We start from the raw sequence: 7724 nt of genomic DNA on the forward strand, positions 1-7724 counted from the left end.
TGGAGTTACACCTAAAATGAAAAAAGTGTTTCACTCGCTGTGATAATGTATTTCAAGCAACCTAGAGGCTTTGTGGTAAAAATTTTCTACATATATGGCACATGTGTGACACGTCCAAAAAATCACTCCACTCGCTCAGAGAAGAGCGTTTTGGCACTTATGGAACACATTTAGTGTGATGTGCATTATTGCTTGGCACACACAACCATTGTTCGAAAATGCACTTTATTCGCTCTCAAACACATTTTGAGCAAAGGATGATACGGCAGGTCAGAGTGAGCCAGCGGAAGGTGCCAGGAGGCTCATTCTAAGTGTGCCTGACGCAGCTTCGCATCCCGTTCTATCTGCAACAGTTTCATGTGGCTGAGAAGCACTGCTGTGGAGTTACACCTAAAATGAAAAAAGTGTTTCACTCGCTGTGATAATGTATTTCAAGCAACCTAGAGGCTTTGTGGTAAAAATTTTCTACATATATGGCACATGTGTGACACGTCCAAAAAAGCACTCCACTCGCTCAGAGAAGAGCGTTTTGGCACTTATGGAACACATTTAGTGTGATGTGCATTATTGCTTGGCACACACAACCATTGTTCGAAAATGCACTTTATTCGCTCTCAAACACATTTTCAGCAAAGGATGATACGGCAGGTCAGAGTGAGCCAGCGGAAGGTGCCAGGAGGCTCATTCTAAGTGTGCCTGACGCAGCTTCGCATCCCGTTCTATCTGCAACAGTTTCATGTGGCTGAGAAGCACTGCTGTGGAGTTACACCTAAAATGAGAAAAAAAGTTTCACTCGCTGTGATAATGCATTTCAAGCAACCTAGAGGCTTTGTGGTAAAAATTTTCTACATATATGGCACATGTGTGACACGTCCAAAAAAGCACTCCACTCGCTCAGAGAAAAGCGTTTTGGCACTTATGGAACACGTTTAGTGTGATGTGCATTATTGCTTGGCACACACAACCATTGTTCGAAAATGCACTTTATTCGCTCTCAAACACTTTTTGAGCAAAGGATGATACGGCAGGTCAGAGTGAGCCCGCGGAAGGTGCCAGGAGGCTCATTCTAAGTGTGCCTGACGCAGCTTCGCATCCCGTTCTATCTGCAACAGTTTCATGTGGCTGAGAAGCACTGCTGTGGAGTTACACCTAAAATGAGAAAAAGTGTTTTACTCGCTGTGATAATGTATTTCAAGCAACCTAGAGGCTTTGTGGTAAAAATTTTCTACATATATGGCACATGTGTGACACGTCCAAAAAAGCACTCCACTCGCTCAGAGAAGAGCGTTTTGGCACTTATGGAACACATTTAGTGTGATGTGCATTATTGCTTGGCACACACAACCATTGTTCGAAAATGCACTTTATTCGCTCTCAAACACATTTTCAGCAAAGGATGATACGGCAGGTCAGAGTGAGCCAGCGGAAGGTGCCAGGAGGCTCATTCCAAGTGTGCCTGACGCAGCTTCGCATCCCGTTCTATCTGCAACAGTTTCATGTGGCTGAGAAGCACTGCTGTGGAGTTACACCTAAAATGAGAAAAAAAGTTTCACTCGCTGTGATAATGCATTTCAAGCAACCTAGAGGCTTTGTGGTAAAAATTTTCTACATATATGGCACATGTGTGACACGTCCAAAAAAGCACTCCACTCGCTCAGAGAAGAACGTTTTGGCACTTATGGAACACATTTAGTGTGATGTGCATTATTGCTTGGCACACACAACCATTGTTCGAAAATGCACTTTATTCGCTCTCAAACACATTTTCAGCAAAGGATGATACGGCAGGTCAGAGTGAGCCCGCGGAAGGTGCCAGGAGGCTCATTCTAAGTGTGCCTGACGCAGCTTCGCATCCCGTTCTATCTGCAACAGTTTCATGTGGCTGAGAAGCACTGCTGTGGAGTTACACCTAAAATGAGAAAAAGTGTTTCACTCGCTGTGATAATGTATTTCAAGCAACCTAGAGGCTTTGTGGTAAAAATTTTCTACATATATGGCACATGTGTGACACGTCCAAAAAAGCACTCCACTCGCTCAGAGAAGAGCGTTTTGGCACTTATGGAACACATTTAGTGTGATGTGCATTATTGCTTGGCACACACAACCATTGTTCGAAAATGCACTTTATTCGCTCTCAAACACATTTTGAGCAAAGGATGATACGGCAGGTCAGAGTGAGCCAGCGGAAGGTGCCAGGAGGCTCATTCCAAGTGTGCCTGACGCAGCTTCGCATCCCGTTCTATCTGCAACAGTTTCATGTGGCTGAGAAGCACTGCTGTGGAGTTACACCTAAAATGAGAAAAAGTGTTTCACTCGCTGTGATAATGTATTTCAAGCAACCTAGAGGCTTTGTGGTAAAAATTTTCTACATATATGGCACATGTGTGACACGTCCAAAAAATCACTCCACTCGCTCAGAGAAGAGCGTTTTGGCACTTATGGAACACATTTAGTGTGATGTGCATTATTGCTTGGCACACACAACCATTGTTCGAAAATGCACTTTATTCGCTCTCAAACACATTTTGAGCAAAGGATGATACGGCAGGTCAGAGTGAGCCAGCGGAAGGTGCCAGGAGGCTCATTCTAAGTGTGCCTGACGCAGCTTCCCATCCCGTTCTATCTGCAACAGTTTCATGTGGCTGAGAAGCACTGCTGTGGAGTTACACCTAAAATGAAAAAAGTGTTTCACTCGCTGTGATAATGCATTTCAAGCAACCTAGAGGCTTTGTGGTAAAAATTTTCTACATATATGGCACATGTGTGACACGTCCAAAAAAGCACTCCACTCGCTCAGAGAAGAACGTTTTGGCACTTATGGAACACATTTAGTGTGATGTGCATTATTGCTTGGCACACACAACCATTGTTCGAAAATGCACTTTATTCGCTCTCAAACACATTTTCAGCAAAGGATGATACGGCAGGTCAGAGTGAGCCCGCGGAAGGTGCCAGGAGGCTCATTCTAAGTGTGCCTGACGCAGCTTCGCATCCCGTTCTATCTGCAACAGTTTCATGTGGCTGAGAAGCACTGCTGTGGAGTTACACCTAAAATGAGAAAAAGTGTTTCACTCGCTGTGATAATGTATTTCAAGCAACCTAGAGGCTTTGTGGTAAAAATTTTCTACATATATGGCACATGTGTGACACGTCCAAAAAAGCACTCCACTCGCTCAGAGAAGAGCGTTTTGGCACTTATGGAACACATTTAGTGTGATGTGCATTATTGCTTGGCACACACAACCATTGTTCGAAAATGCACTTTATTCGCTCTCAAACACATTTTGAGCAAAGGATGATACGGCAGGTCAGAGTGAGCCAGCGGAAGGTGCCAGGAGGCTCATTCCAAGTGTGCCTGACGCAGCTTCGCATCCCGTTCTATCTGCAACAGTTTCATGTGGCTGAGAAGCACTGCTGTGGAGTTACACCTAAAATGAGAAAAAGTGTTTCACTCGCTGTGATAATGTATTTCAAGCAACCTAGAGGCTTTGTGGTAAAAATTTTCTCCATATATGGCACATGTGTGACACGTCCAAAAAAGCACTCCACTCGCTCAGAGAAGAGCGTTTTGGCACTTATGGAACACTTTTAGTGTGATGTGCATTATTGCTTGGCACACACAACCATTGTTCGAAAATGCACTTTATTCGCTCTCAAACACATTTTGAGCAAAGGATGATACGGCAGGTCAGAGTGAGCCCGCGGAAGGTGCCAGGAGGCTCATTCCAAGTGTGCCTGACGCAGCTTCGCATCCCGTTCTATCTGCAACAGTTTCATGTGGCTGAGAAGCACTGCTGTGGAGTTACACCTAAAATGAAAAAAAGTGTTTCACTCGCTGTGATAATGTATTTCAAGCAACCTAGAGGCTTTGTGGTAAAAATTTTCTACATATATGGCACATGTGTGACACGTCCAAAAAATCACTCCACTCGCTCAGAGAAGAGCGTTTTGGCACTTATGGAACACATTTAGTGTGATGTGCATTATTGCTTGGCACACACAACCATTGTTCGAAAATGCACTTTATTCGCTCTCAAACACATTTTCAGCAAAGGATGATACGGCAGGTCAGAGTGAGCCAGCGGAAGGTGCCAGGAGGCTCATTCCAAGTGTGCCTGACGCAGCTTTGCATCCCGTTCTATCTGCAACAGTTTCATGTGGCTGAGAAGCACTGCTGTGGAGTTACACCTAAAATGAGAAAAAGTGTTTCACTCGCTGTGATAATGTATTTCAAGCAACCTAGAGGCTTTGTGGTAAAAATTTTCTACATATATGGCACATGTGTGACACGTCCAAAAAAGCACTCCACTCGCTCAGAGAAGAACGTTTTGGCACTTATGGAACACATTTAGTGTGATGTGCATTATTGCTTGGCACACACAACCATTGTTCGAAAATGCACTTTATTCGCTCTCAAACACATTTTCAGCAAAGGATGATACGGCAGGTCAGAGTGAGCCCGCGGAAGGTGCCAGGAGGCTCATTCTAAGTGTGCCTGACGCAGCTTCGCATCCCGTTCTATCTGCAACAGTTTCATGTGGCTGAGAAGCACTGCTGTGGAGTTACACCTAAAATGAGAAAAAGTGTTTCACTCGCTGTGATAATGTATTTCAAGCAACCTAGAGGCTTTGTGGTAAAAATTTTCTACATATATGGCACATGTGTGACACGTCCAAAAAAGCACTCCACTCGCTCAGAGAAGAGCGTTTTGGCACTTATGGAACACATTTAGTGTGATGTGCATTATTGCTTGGCACACACAACCATTGTTCGAAAATGCACTTTATTCGCTCTCAAACACATTTTGAGCAAAGGATGATACGGCAGGTCAGAGTGAGCCAGCGGAAGGTGCCAGGAGGCTCATTCCAAGTGTGCCTGACGCAGCTTCGCATCCCGTTCTATCTGCAACAGTTTCATGTGGCTGAGAAGCACTGCTGTGGAGTTACACCTAAAATGAGAAAAAGTGTTTCACTCGCTGTGATAATGTATTTCAAGCAACCTAGAGGCTTTGTGGTAAAAATTTTCTACATATATGGCACATGTGTGACACGTCCAAAAAATCACTCCACTCGCTCAGAGAAGAGCGTTTTGGCACTTATGGAACACATTTAGTGTGATGTGCATTATTGCTTGGCACACACAACCATTGTTCGAAAATGCACTTTATTCGCTCTCAAACACATTTTGAGCAAAGGATGATACGGCAGGTCAGAGTGAGCCAGCGGAAGGTGCCAGGAGGCTCATTCTAAGTGTGCCTGACGCAGCTTCCCATCCCGTTCTATCTGCAACAGTTTCATGTGGCTGAGAAGCACTGCTGTGGAGTTACACCTAAAATGAAAAAAGTGTTTCACTCGCTGTGATAATGCATTTCAAGCAACCTAGAGGCTTTGTGGTAAAAATTTTCTACATATATGGCACATGTGTGACACGTCCAAAAAAGCACTCCACTCGCTCAGAGAAGAACGTTTTGGCACTTATGGAACACATTTAGTGTGATGTGCATTATTGCTTGGCACACACAACCATTGTTCGAAAATGCACTTTATTCGCTCTCAAACACATTTTCAGCAAAGGATGATACGGCAGGTCAGAGTGAGCCCGCGGAAGGTGCCAGGAGGCTCATTCTAAGTGTGCCTGACGCAGCTTCGCATCCCGTTCTATCTGCAACAGTTTCATGTGGCTGAGAAGCACTGCTGTGGAGTTACACCTAAAATGAGAAAAAGTGTTTCACTCGCTGTGATAATGTATTTCAAGCAACCTAGAGGCTTTGTGGTAAAAATTTTCTACATATATGGCACATGTGTGACACGTCCAAAAAAGCACTCCACTCGCTCAGAGAAGAGCGTTTTGGCACTTATGGAACACATTTAGTGTGATGTGCATTATTGCTTGGCACACACAACCATTGTTCGAAAATGCACTTTATTCGCTCTCAAACACATTTTGAGCAAAGGATGATACGGCAGGTCAGAGTGAGCCAGCGGAAGGTGCCAGGAGGCTCATTCCAAGTGTGCCTGACGCAGCTTCGCATCCCGTTCTATCTGCAACAGTTTCATGTGGCTGAGAAGCACTGCTGTGGAGTTACACCTAAAATGAGAAAAAGTGTTTCACTCGCTGTGATAATGTATTTCAAGCAACCTAGAGGCTTTGTGGTAAAAATTTTCTCCATATATGGCACATGTGTGACACGTCCAAAAAAGCACTCCACTCGCTCAGAGAAGAGCGTTTTGGCACTTATGGAACACTTTTAGTGTGATGTGCATTATTGCTTGGCACACACAACCATTGTTCGAAAATGCACTTTATTCGCTCTCAAACACATTTTGAGCAAAGGATGATACGGCAGGTCAGAGTGAGCCCGCGGAAGGTGCCAGGAGGCTCATTCCAAGTGTGCCTGACGCAGCTTCGCATCCCGTTCTATCTGCAACAGTTTCATGTGGCTGAGAAGCACTGCTGTGGAGTTACACCTAAAATGAAAAAAAGTGTTTCACTCGCTGTGATAATGTATTTCAAGCAACCTAGAGGCTTTGTGGTAAAAATTTTCTACATATATGGCACATGTGTGACACGTCCAAAAAATCACTCCACTCGCTCAGAGAAGAGCGTTTTGGCACTTATGGAACACATTTAGTGTGATGTGCATTATTGCTTGGCACACACAACCATTGTTCGAAAATGCACTTTATTCGCTCTCAAACACATTTTCAGCAAAGGATGATACGGCAGGTCAGAGTGAGCCAGCGGAAGGTGCCAGGAGGCTCATTCCAAGTGTGCCTGACGCAGCTTTGCATCCCGTTCTATCTGCAACAGTTTCATGTGGCTGAGAAGCACTGCTGTGGAGTTACACCTAAAATGAGAAAAAGTGTTTCACTCGCTGTGATAATGTATTTCAAGCAACCTAGAGGCTTTGTGGTAAAAATTTTCTACATATATGGCACATGTGTGACACGTCCAAAAAAGCACTCCACTCGCTCAGAGAAAAGCGTTTTGGCACTTATGGAACACGTTTAGTGTGATGTGCATTATTGCTTGGCACACACAACCATTGTTCGAAAATGCACTTTATTCGCTCTCAAACACTTTTTGAGCAAAGGATGATACGGCAGGTCAGAGTGAGCCCGCGGAAGGTGCCAGGAGGCTCATTCTAAGTGTGCCTGACGCAGCTTCGCATCCCGTTCTATCTGCAACAGTTTCATGTGGCTGAGAAGCACTGCTGTGGAGTTACACCTAAAATGAGAAAAAGTGTTTCACTCGCTGTGATAATGTATTTCAAGCAACCTAGAGGCTTTGTGGTAAAAATTTTCTACATATATGGCACATGTGTGACACGTCCAAAAAAGCACTCCACTCGCTCAGAGAAGAGCGTTTTGGCACTTATGGAACACATTTAGTGTGATGTGCATTATTGCTTGGCACACACAACCATTGTTCGAAAATGCACTTTATTCGCTCTCAAACACATTTTGAGCAAAGGATGATACGGCAGGTCAGAGTGAGCCAGCGGAAGGTGCCAGGAGGCTCATTCCAAGTGTGCCTGACGCAGCTTCGCATCCCGTTCTATCTGCAACAGTTTCATGTGGCTGAGAAGCACTGCTGTGGAGTTACACCTAAAATGAGAAAAAGTGTTTCACTCGCTGTGATAATGTATTTCAAGCAACCTAGAGGCTTTGTGGTAAAAATTTTCTCCATATATGGCACATGTGTGACACGTCCAAAAAAGCACT

Source organism: Doryrhamphus excisus, linkage group LG14 (assembly GCF_037039965.1).
Source record: "Doryrhamphus excisus strain RoL-2023G ecotype Guam linkage group LG14, RoL_Dexc_Guam_v1.1, whole genome shotgun sequence".
NCBI classification, from domain to species: Eukaryota; Metazoa; Chordata; class Actinopteri; order Syngnathiformes; family Syngnathidae; genus Doryrhamphus; species Doryrhamphus excisus.